Source organism: Mustela lutreola, chromosome 15 (assembly GCF_030435805.1).
Source record: "Mustela lutreola isolate mMusLut2 chromosome 15, mMusLut2.pri, whole genome shotgun sequence".
Lineage (NCBI taxonomy): Eukaryota > Metazoa > Chordata > Mammalia > Carnivora > Mustelidae > Mustela > Mustela lutreola.
Window position 1 is genome coordinate 66817545 of NC_081304.1, and position 11988 is coordinate 66829532.

The 11988-nt window shown below is 49.1% G+C and overlaps 1 pseudogene; it reads right to left on the minus strand.

Annotated features, from left to right (window-relative positions):
• Window positions 1-10670: 10670 nt before the first annotated feature.
• LOC131817182 (U6 spliceosomal RNA) lies at window positions 10671-10789 on the minus strand (annotated as a pseudogene).
• Between the last annotated feature and the right edge of the window lie 1199 nt (window positions 10790-11988).

An 11988-nucleotide genomic window follows, 5' to 3' on the forward strand; every position in this document is an offset into this window, starting at 1 on the left:
GTATTGCGCCTGGTGGCAAACCCAAGTCTGCCCTAGGGACAGGTGTCCAAGGAGATGCTGGCCCCTTGGGACCAGAGGCACAGGACAGGCCTGCCTTCTGCCCAGACTCCTTCCTCAGAGAGGATCACGAGCGCCCTCATGGCTCCTTAGCCGCTCGTGTCTCCTCAGCCGCCAGGCTTCATTTTATCCCCACAGGGAGCGGGTGACACTTGTCTTGCCACCTGCCTGCTGTTCCTGCCATGGCAGGCTCTCCTGCTTCACCACCGTTTCCCGACAGCAAAGCCAACAGCTCCTTCACTTCTCCCAGGGCGGCGTGCGGCGTCTTATGCAGACATGCTCCTGAGGAGCGCGGTAACAGACGTGTCCCTTTCATTAAGGCTGTTTCGACAGGTGCTCTCTCAGGCAGAGGGGGATGCACGGGCAAAGAGGATTTTGCTCAATGCGGGTTTATTACACCGTGCTGTGGAGACTAGCTAAGGCAAGCAGCAGCAGCATCCCACAGACCCGACTCTGATTTCCCAAAGAATGCTGTGCTTTCCCAGAGGGGATGCTCGGGCAAAGAGGCTTTCGCTCTATGCAGGTTTCTCCCACTCTGCTGCGAATACTAGGCTAAGGCAAGGAGCAAGAGCAGCCCACAGAACCGACTCTGATTTCCCAGCGACTGATATGCTTTTGTAGTGGTTTTCAGCTTGGCGTGAAACGCACTTCGCTGCCGCTTCCTCAACAAGGCTTTGGGCGTTCGCTCGGTCCCGTCAGGGAAGAAGAGCTGTGGGAGAGCTGGTGCCTCTTGGGCTTTGTTTTCCCGGGCTCCATGTTAGCACTTCGGTTCACACTGCCTAGCTGAACTAAGACAGAGTCACAACCCTGCAGAATCGTGCGCGCCCTAGGATGGCACTCTAAGCCCACTACCATCTCCTGGCATAGGCAAAGCTTGGCTTTTTGCTCTGGCGTGCACGCAGACTCGGGGACCAAGCCAGTGCCTTCCCCACAGGAGAGGAGAGGCGTCACGATCCCTGCCCACCGCCCGCGCACTGGGATGGGGAGCTGTGGGGGACGGTCCCCAATCCTTGCCTGGACACCCCGTGCCTTCGCGAACGCTTCCACATCCTGGAGGAAGACGGAATATGACTGCCAGTTCTTTCAGGGAGCTGTTTCTGCGAGTTCAGGGTAGGCGCCTGGTGGCAAGCCCATGTCTCCACCAGAGACAGGTGGCCAAAGCTGCTGTCTCCTTGGGCCCAGAGGCTCAGGACAGGCATGCTTTCTGCCCAGACTCCTTCCTCAGAGTGGAGCCCTTTCCCCTGCCCTAATCTTCCTCTCGTGTCTCCTTAGCAGCCAGGATTCCGTCGCTCTGCAGTGACAGACGTGTCCCTTTCCTTAAGGCTCTTTCCACAGGTGTAACCATGCTTCTCTCTCAGGCAGAGGGGATGCCCAAGCAAAGAGGATTTCGCTCCATGCGGGTTTATTACACTGTGCTGTGGAGACTAGCTCAGGCAAGCAGCAGAAGCATCCCACAGACCCGACTCTGTTTTCCCAAAGAATGATGTGCTTTCCCAGAGGGGATGCCCGGGCAAAGAAGCTTTCACTCTATGAGGGTTTCTCCCGCCATGCTGCGAATACTAGGATAAGGCAAGCAGCAACAGCAGCTCACATAACCAACTCTGCTTTCCCAGTGACTGCTAAGCTTTCGCAGAGATTTTCAGCTTGGTGCGAACCGCACTTCGCTGCTGCTTCCTCAGCAAGGCTTTGGGCGTCCGCTCTGTCGCCTCAGGGAAGAGAAGCCGTGGGAGAGCTGGTGCCTCTTGGGCCTTGCTTTCCCGGGTTCCATGTTCACGCCCTGGATTAACCCAACCAGGCCGAAGTAAGCAGACACAGCCACAAACCTGCAGCCGCGTGCGTGGCCTAGGATGGCAATCTATGCACACTACCATCTCCCAGTGTAGGCAACGCTTGGCCTTTTGCACTGGCCCTCAGGCGGACTCGTGGACAAGGCCAGTGCCTTCCACACAGGAGAGGAGAGGCGACAGGATCCCTGAACACCGCCCGTGCACTAGATTGGGGAGCTTTGGGGGATTGTCGCCACTCCTTCCCCGGCACACACCCTGCCACCGACAACGATGTCACATCTTGGAGGACGATGGCATCTGACTGCCCTTTTCTCCAAGGAGCTGTTTCTGCGAATTCAGGGTATGATGCCTGGTAGCAAGCCCAAGTCTGCCCTACGGACTGTTGTCCAAGGAGATGCTGTGCCCTTGGGACCAGAGGCACAGGACAGGCCTGCCTTCTGTCCAGACTCCTTCCTCAGAGGGGAGCACGCGCCCCAACCCTAGTCGTCCCCTCATATCTCCTTAGCAGCCAGGCTTCCATCTCTCCACACAGGGAGCGGGTGACACTTGTCTTGCCACCAGCCTGCTGTACTTGCCACGGCAGGCTATCCTGCTTCTCGAGCGTTTTCCGACCCCAAGGCCAACGGCTCCTCTTCTCCGGGGGCAGCGTGCTGCGCCTACCCCAGACGTGCTCCATGGTAGGGCGGGGAAAGACATGTCCCTTTCCTTAAGGCCCTTTCAGATGTGCAAACACGTTTCTCTCTCAGGCAGAGGGGATGCTAGGGCAAAGAGAATTTCGCTCCATGCGGGTATCTTCCACCGTGCTGCAGGGACTAGCTCAGGCAAGCAGCAGCAGCATCCCCAAACCCAACTCTGATTTCCCAACGAATGCTGTGCTTTCCCAGAGGAGATGACCGGGCAAAGAGCCTTAAGACTGGGTTCAGGCAACCAGCAGCAGCAGCCCACAGTACCGACTCTGATTTCTCAGCGAATGTTGTGCTTTCAGAGAGGCTTTGGCCTTGGAGCGAACTGCACTTCACCACTGCTTCCTCAGCAAGGCTTCGTTCGCGTCAGGGAAGAAGAGATGCCTGAGAGCTGGTGCCTCTTGGGCCTTGCTTTCCCGGGCTCCAAGTTCGCGCCAGGGGTTCACCTTGCTAGGCCGAACTAAGCAGACAGTCACAACCCTGCAGCAGCATGCGTGGCCTAGCATGGCACTCTATGCCTATTACCATCTCCTGGGGTAGGTAAGGCTTTGTCTATTGTTCCGGCGCTCAAGCAGACATGGGGTCTAGGCCAGTGCCTTCACCACAGGAGAGAGGAGGCGACAGGATCCTTGCACACGGCTCGTAAACTTGGATGGGGAACTGTGGGGGACAGTCTCCACTCCTTCCCCGGCACACACCCTGCCACCCACATCGCTGCCACATCTAGGTGGAAGATGGCATCTGACTGCTCGTTTCTCCATGGGGTTGTTTCTGCGAGTTGCGGGTATGGCACCTGGGGGCAAGCCCAAGTCTGCCCTTGGGACAGGTGGCCAAGGAGATGCTCTCCCCTTGGAAACAGAGGCATAGGACAGGCCTGCGTTCTGCCCAGAATCCTTCCTCAGAGGGGAGCACGCGCCCCTGCCCTAGTCATCCCCTCATGTCTCCTTAGCAGCCAGGCTTCCATCTCTCCGCACAAGGAGCGGGGGACACTTGTCTTGCCACAGGCTTGCTGTTCGGGCCACGGCAGGCTATCTTGCTTCCCGAGCGTTTCCTGAACCCAAGGCTAACGGCTCCTTCTCTTCTCCAGGGGCGGCGTGCTGCGCCTTCCCAACACTTGCTCCTGGGGAGCGCGGTGACAGACGTGTGCAACCACGCCTCTCTCTCAGGCAGAAGGGATGCCAGGGCAAAGGGTATTTCGCTCCATGCGGGTATCATCCACCGTGCTGCGGAGACTAGCTCAGGCAAGCAGCAGCAGCATCTGCAAACCCAACTCAGATTTCCCAACGAATGCTGTGCTTTCCAAGGGCAGATGACAAGGCAAAGAGGCTTTCGCTGTATGCGGGTTTCTCCCACCGCGAGACAGGGCTCAGGCAAGCAGCAGCAGCCCGCAGAACATTTCTCAGCGAATTCTGTGCTTTCGCAGAGGTTTTGGCTTGGAGCGAACAGCACTTCGCTGCTGCTTCCTCAGCAAGGCTTCAGTCGCGTCAGGGAAGAAGAGCTGCGGGAGAGCTGCTGCCTCTTGGGCCTTTTTTCCTGGGCTCCATGTTCGCGTCCTGGGTTCACCCTGCCAGGCCGAACTAAGCAGACACAGCCACAACCCTGCAGTAGCATGAGGAGCCTAGGATGGCACCCTATACACACTACCATCTCCCGGTGTAGGCATCGCTTGGCCTTTTACTCAGGCGCTCAGGCAGACTCGTGGACTAGCCCAGTGCTTTCCCCACAGGAAAGGAGAGGAGACAAGATCCCTGCACACCGCCCGTGCACTGAATAGGGAGCTTTGGGGGACTGTCCCCACCCCTTCCCCTTAAACCCCGTGCCTCCTCCAAGCTTCCACATCCTGGAGGAAGATGGCGTCTGACTCCCCGTTATTTCAGGGAGCTATTTCTGCGAGTTCAGCGTAGGCGCCTTGTGGCTAGCGCATGTCTGCCCCAGGGACAGGTGGCCAAAGAGCTGCTGTCTCCTTGTGCCCAGAGGCTCAGGACAGGCATGCTTTCTGCCCAAACTCCTTCCTAAGAGTGGAGCACGTGCCCTGCCCTACTCATCCCCTCCTCTCTCCGTAGCAGCCAGGCTTCCGTCTCTCTGCACAGGGATCGTGTGACACTTGTATTGCCACCGGCCGCTGTGCCTTCCAGGGCCGGCTCTCCTGCTTCGCAACCGTTTCCAGACCAGAAGGCCAACGGCTCCTGCTCTTCTCCCTGGGCAGCGTGCTGCACCTTCCACAGACATGCTCCTGGGGAGCGCAGTGAAAGACGTGTCCCTTTCCTTAAGGCTCTTTCCACAGGCGCAACCGCGCTTCTCTCTCAGGCAGAGGGGTGCTAGGGCAAAGAGGATTTCGCTCCATGCGAGTATCTTCAACCATTCTGCGGAGACTAGCTCAGGCATTCAGCTGCAGCATCCCACACATCCGATTCTGATTTCCCAACGAATGCGGTGCTTTAGCAGAGGAGATGCCCGGGCAAAGAGGCTTTCGCTGTATGCGGGTTTCATCCACTGCGAGACTGGGCACAGGCAGGCAGCAGAAGAGCCCGCAGAACCGACTCTGATTTCTCAGCAAATGCTGTGCTTTCGCAGACGCTTTGGCTTGAAGCGAACAGCACTTCGCCGCTGCTTCTTCAGCAAGGCATCAGTCGCGTCAGGGAAGAAGTTCTGCGGGAGAGCTGTTACCTCTTGGGGCCTTGCTATCCCGGGCTCCAAGTTCATATCCTGGGTTCATCCTGCCAAGCTGAAATAAGCAGACACAGTCTCGACCCTGCAGCAGCGTGCGTGGTCTAGGATGGCACTCTGCTCACAATGCCATCTCTCAGCGTAGGCACGGCCGGCCCTTTTGCTCTGGCATTCAGGTGGACAGGGGACTAGGCCAGTGCCTTCCCTGTCCTTGAGGAGACGCGAGAGGATCACTGCACACCGCCCGTGCCCTGGGATGGGTAGTAATGGGTAAGTGTCCCTGTTTCCCCGGGACACCGCCTGCCTCCGCCAATGCTGCCACATCCTGGAGGAAGACGGCATCTGATTGCCCGTTCCTCCAGGAGGTGTTTCTGTGAGTTCAGGCCCGGGAGCTTGGTGGCAAGCCCACGTCTGCCCTCTGGACAGGTGGCCAAGGAGATGCTTTCCACTTGGGACCAGAGGCACAGGAAAGACCTTCTTTCTGCCCAGACTCCTTCCTCAGATTGGAGCATGTTCCCCGGCCCAATCATCCCCTCATGTCTCCTTAGCAGCCAGGCTTCGTCTCTCTGCACAGGGAGTGGGTGACACTTGTCTTGCCACCGGCCCGCTGTTCCTGCCAGGGTCGGCTGTCCAGCTTCGCGACCATTTCCCGACCACAAGGCCAATGGCTCCTTCTCTTCTCCTGGGGCAGCTTGCTGCACTTTCCCCAGAGAGGCTCCTGAGGAGTCCAGTGACAGACATGTCCCTTTCCTTAAGGCTCTTTCCACAGGCGCAACCACGGTTCTCTCTCAGGCAGTGGGGATGCCCAGGCAAAGAGGATTTCGCTCCATGCAGGTTTATTACACCGTGCTGTGGAGTCTTGCTCAGGCAAGCAGCAGCATCATCCCACAGACCCGACTCTGATTTCCCAAAGAATGCTGTGCTTTCCCAGAGGAGATGCCCAGGCAAAGAGCCGTTCGCTGTATGAGGGTTTCTCCCGCCGTGCTGCAAATACTAGGCTAAGGCAAGCAGCAACAGCAGCCCACAGAACCGACTCTGATTTCCCAGCGACTGCTATGCTTCCGCAGAGGTTTTCAGCTTGGCATGAACGGCACTTCGCTGCTGCTTCCTCAGCAAGGATTTGGGTGTTTGCTCTGTCGCATCAGGGAAGAAGAGCTGCAGGAGAGCTGGTCCCTCTTGGGCCTTGCTTTCCCAGGCTCCATGTTGGCGCTCTGGGTTCACCCTGCCAGGCCGAACTAAGCAGACACAGTCACAACCCTGCAGCAACGTGCATGGCGTAGGATGGCACTCAATGCACACTACATTCTCCCGGTGTAGGCAACGCTTGGCCTTTTGCACTGGCCCTCAGGCGGACTCGCTGACAAGGCCAGTGCCTTCCCCACAGGAGAGGAGAGGCGACAGTATCCCTGAACACCGCCCGTTCACTGGAATGGGGAGCTTTGGGGGATTGTCCCCACTCCTTCCCTGCCACCGAAAACGCTGTCACATCTTGGAGAAAGATGGCATCTGACTGCCCGTTTCTCGAGGGAGCTATTTCTGCAAGTTCCGGATATGGCGCCTGGTATCTAGCCCAAGTCGGCCCTACGGACAGGTGGTCAAGGAGATGCTGTCCCCTTGGGACCAGAGGCACAGGAAAGGCCTGTCTTCTGCCCAGACTCCTTCCTCAGAGTGGAGCATGCATCCCTGCCCTAGTCATCCCCTCATGTCTCCTTAGGAACCAGGCTTTGTCTCTCCGCACAGGGAGCAGGTGACACTTGTCTTGCCAATGGCCTGCTGTTCCTGCCACGGCAGGCTATTCTGCTTCCCGACCTTTCCCGACCACAAGGCCAATGGCTCCTTCTCTTCTCCTGGGGTGGCGTGCTGCGCCTTCCCCAGACATGCTCCTGGGGAGCGCAGTGACAGACGTGTGCACCTATGCTTCTCTCTCAGATATCAAATACACAACATAACCCTACACCTAAAGGAGATGGAGAAAGAACAACAAAGAAAGCCTAAACCCAGCAGGAGAAGAGGAATAATAAAGATCAGAGCAGAAATCAATGAAATAGAAACAAATAAACAAACAAAAACCCAACAGCAACAACAAAAAACAATAGAACAAATCAACGAAACTAGGAGCTGGTTCTTTGAAAGAATTAATAAGATTGATAAACCCCTTTCCAGACTTATCAAAAAGAAAAGAGAAAGACCCAAATAAATAAATTCATGAATGAAAGAGGAGAGATCACAACCAACAAACACCAAAGAAATACAAACAATTATAGGAACATACTATGAGCAACTCTACGCCAACAAATTCAACAATCTGGAAGAAATGGATACATTCCTAGAGACAGATAAACTACCACAACTGAACCAGGAAGAAATAGGAAACCTGAACAGACCCATAACCAGTACAGAGATTGAAACAGTCATCAAAAATCTCCAAACAAACAAAAGCCCTGGGCCAGATGCTTCCCAGGGGAATTCTACCAAACATTTACAGAAGAATTAATTCCTATTCTCACGATACTGTTCCAAAAAAATAGAAATGGAAGGAAAACTTCCAAACTCTTTTTTTCTGAGGCCAGCATCATCTTGATCCCAAAACCAGACAAGGATCCCATCAAAAAAGAGAACTACAAACCAATGTCCTTGATGAACACAGATGCGAAAATTCTCACCAAAATACTAGCCAATAGGATTCAACAGTACATTAAAAGGATTATTCACCACGACCAAGTGGGATTTATTCCAGGGCTACAAGGTTGGTTCAACATCTGCAAATCAATCAATGTGATACAACACATTAATAAAAGAAAGAACAAGAACCATATGATACTCTCCATAGATGCTGAAAAAGCATTTGGCAAAGTGCAGTGTCCCTTCCTGAATAAAACTCTTCAAAGTGTAGGGATAGAGGGCACATATTATCAATATTATCAAAGCCATCTATGAAAAACCCATTGCAAATATCATTCTCAATGGAGAAAAACTGAATACCGCTGAGGTCAGGAACACTGCAGGGATGTCCGTTATCACCACTGCTATTCAACATCGTACAAGAAGTCCTAGCCTCAGCAATCAGACAACCAAAAGAAATTAAGGGCATCCAAACTTTTCCAAGTTGGCAAAAGAGAAGTCAAACTATCCCTGTTTGCAGACGATATGACACTGTATGTGGAAAGCTTAAAGGACTCCACTCCAAATCTGCTATAACTTGTATAGGAATTCTGTAAAGTGTCAGGATATAAATCAATGAACAGAAATTGGTTGCATTTTTTTTATACCAACAAGACTGAAGAAATAGAAATTAAGGAGTGAATCCCATTTACAATTGCACCCAAAACCCTAAGATACCTAGGAATAAACCTAACCAAAGAGACAAAGAATCTATACTCAGAAAACTCTAAAGTACTCATGAAAGAAATTGAAGAAGACACAAAGAAATGGAAAAATGTTCCATGCTCCTGTATTGGAAGAACAAATATTGTGAAAATGTCTATGCTACCTAAAGCAATCTACACATTTAATGCAATCCCTATCAAAAATCCCATCCGTTTTTTTCAAAGAAATGGGACAAATCATCCTAAAATATATATGGAACCAGAAAATATCTCGAATAGCCCGAGGAATATTGAAAAAGAAAGCCAAAGTTGTTGGCATCACAATTCCAGACTTCAAGCTCTATTACAAAGTTGTCATCATCAAGATAGTAGGGAACTGTCCCCAAAACAGACATAGATCAATGGAACAGAATAGAGAGCCCAGAAATACACCCTCAACTCTATGGTCAACTAGTCTTCAACAAAGCAGGAAGGAATGTCCTATGGAAAAGAGACAGCCTCTTCAACAAATGGTGTTGGGAAAATTGAACAGCCACATGCATAAACATGAAGTTGGACCTTTTCCTTACACCATACATGAAAATAGACTGGAAATGGATGAAGAAGCATAATGTGAGAAAGGAATCCATCAAAATCCTTGAGGAGAGAACAGGTAGCAACCTCTTTGACCTCAGCAGCAGCAACTTCTGCCTAGGAACATCACCAAAGGCAAGGGAAGCAAGGGCAAGACTGAACTATTGGGATTTCATCAGATCAAAAAGCTTTTGCACAGCAAAGGAAACAGTTAACAAAGCCAAAAGATGACTGTCAGAAGTTATCTGGGAGAAGATATTTGCAAATGACATACCAGATAAAGGGCCAGTATCTATCCAAAATCTATAAAGAGCTTATCAAACTCAACACCCTAAGAACAAATAATCCAATGAAGAAATGGGCAGAGGACATGAACAGACATTTCTGCAAAGAATTCATCCAAATGGCCAACAGACACATGAAAAAATGCTCCACATCACTCGGCATCAGGGAAATACAAATCAAAACCAGAATGAGATACCACCTCACACCTTTCAGAATGGCTAAAATGAACAAGTCAGTCAATGACAGATGCTGGCGAGGATGTGGAGAAAGGGCAACCCTCCTACACTGTACGTGGGAATGCAAGCTGGTGAAACCACTCTGGAAAACAGCGTGGAGGTGCCTCAAAAAGCTGAAAATAGAACTAGCCTATGACCCAGTGATTGTAGTACTGGGTATATACCCTAAAGATACAAACGTGGCATTCTGAAGGGGCACATGCACCCAAATGTTTATAGCAGCAATGTCCACAATAGTTAAACTATGGAAAGAACCTAAATGTCCTTCAACAGATGAATCAATAAATAAGATGTGGTATATATGTTCAATGGGATACTATGCAGCCATCAAAAGAAATGAAATCCTGCTATTTGTGATGACGTGGATGGAACTAGAGGGTATTATGCTTGGCGAAATAAATCAATCTCAGAAAGACAACTATCATATGATCTCCCTGATATGATGAAGTGGAGATGCAACATAGGCGGTTTCGGGCGTACGAAAAGAAAAATAAAAGAAGATGGGATTGGGAGGGAGACAAAGCATAAAAGACTGAATCTCACATAACAGACTGAGGGTTGCTGGGGGGAAGTGTGTTGGGAGAGGATGGTGGGGGTATGGACATTGGGGAGGGCAGGTGCTATGGTGAGTGCTGTGAAATGTGTAAACCTGGTGATTCACAGACCTGTACCCCTAGGGATAAAAACATTATATATTTATAAAAAATTTTTAAAAATAATTTGAAAAATCCATTAAAGAAAAAACACATATTGCAAGCCCAGAGGTAATCTCATATTCAATCAAAAAAGTTTGAAAGTTTTCCCCTTAAAGATCAGAAAAAAGACAAATGTGTCCACTTTCACTACTCTCATTTGACATAGTACTGGATGTCCTAGCCAGAGAAACAAGGAACACAAAGAAATAAAAGACTTAAAAAAAAGAAAAGGAAGAAGTAAAATTTTCTTTTTTTTGGATAACATGAACTTACATGTAAAAGAATCCTAAAAAATTCACAAAAAATTTTGAAAAAACAAATTTAGTAAAGCTGCCAAATACAAGATCAATATATAAAAGAGAAGAATTTTGTTTTGTTTCATTTTTTTAATAGTTTTTCATGTCATCCTTGCTCAGTGATCACGCTAATCTTCTCTGCATCATTCCAATTTGAGTATATGTGCTGCCATAAAGTAAGCACAAGACAGGAGCATTTTAACACTCTAATGATGAACTATCTGAAAAAATAAAGAAAACAATCTAATTCACACTAGCATCAAAACTAATAAAATACTTAGGATAAGATTTAACTAAGACGATGAAAGATCTGTACCCCATAATCTATGACATTGATATGAAATTCAAGGAGACACAAATGGAAAGATAGCTCATATTTATGAATGGTAAGAATTAACATTGTTAAAATGTCCATACTACCGAAAACCATCTGTAAATTCAATTCCAATCAAAAATCCAATGTTAGGGGCACCTGGGTGGCTCAGTGGGTTAAGCTGCTGCCTTCAGCTCAGGACATGACCCCAGGGTCCTGGGATCGAGCCCCGCATCAGCCTCTCTGCTCAGCAGGAAGCTGCTACCTCTTATCTCTCTGCCTGCCTCTCTGCCTGCTTGCCATCTCTCTCTCTCAAATAAATAAATAAATAATCTTTTTAAAAATCCAATATTGTGTTTTTACATAAATAAGTAAAAAATCCTAAAATTTATATGAGACAAACAAATAATCAAAGCAGTTCTGAGAAAGAATGAAGAAGAGAAATTACACTTCTTGATTTGAAACTATACTACAAAGCCCCCGTGCTCAAAACAATAAAGTATACTGGCATAAAAACAGACCAATAAACAAGTAGAACAGAATTGAGAGTCCAGAAATAAATCTTTTCATACAGTCACCTAATATTTGACAGGGGCCAACATATGTAATGGGTAAAGATAGTCTGTTTCAGTAAATGATATTTAAAACTGAATAGTCACATAAATCAGCATGAAACTGGAACCTTATATCACTCATAAATCTTAACTTGAAATAGATTAAAGACTTAAATGTGATGCATGAAACTAAATTTCCTAAAGGAAAACATAGGAAAAATTTTCCTTGACATTGGTCTTGCCAATAGTTTTTTGGATACCAGACCAAAAACACAAGCAAAAAAAGCAAAAATAAATAAATGTTATTACATCAAACTAAAGTTTCTGCATTGCCAAAAAAAAGGGAATGAAAACACAATCCACAGAATGGAAGAAAATTCTTAAAAATCTTATATCTGAAAAGAGGTTAATAACCAACAGATACAAAAAGAAAAAAATATATAATTAAAAAAATAGCAAAAGGATCTCAATAGACTTTTTATTCAAAAAAGTTATATAAATGACCAACAGGAGCAT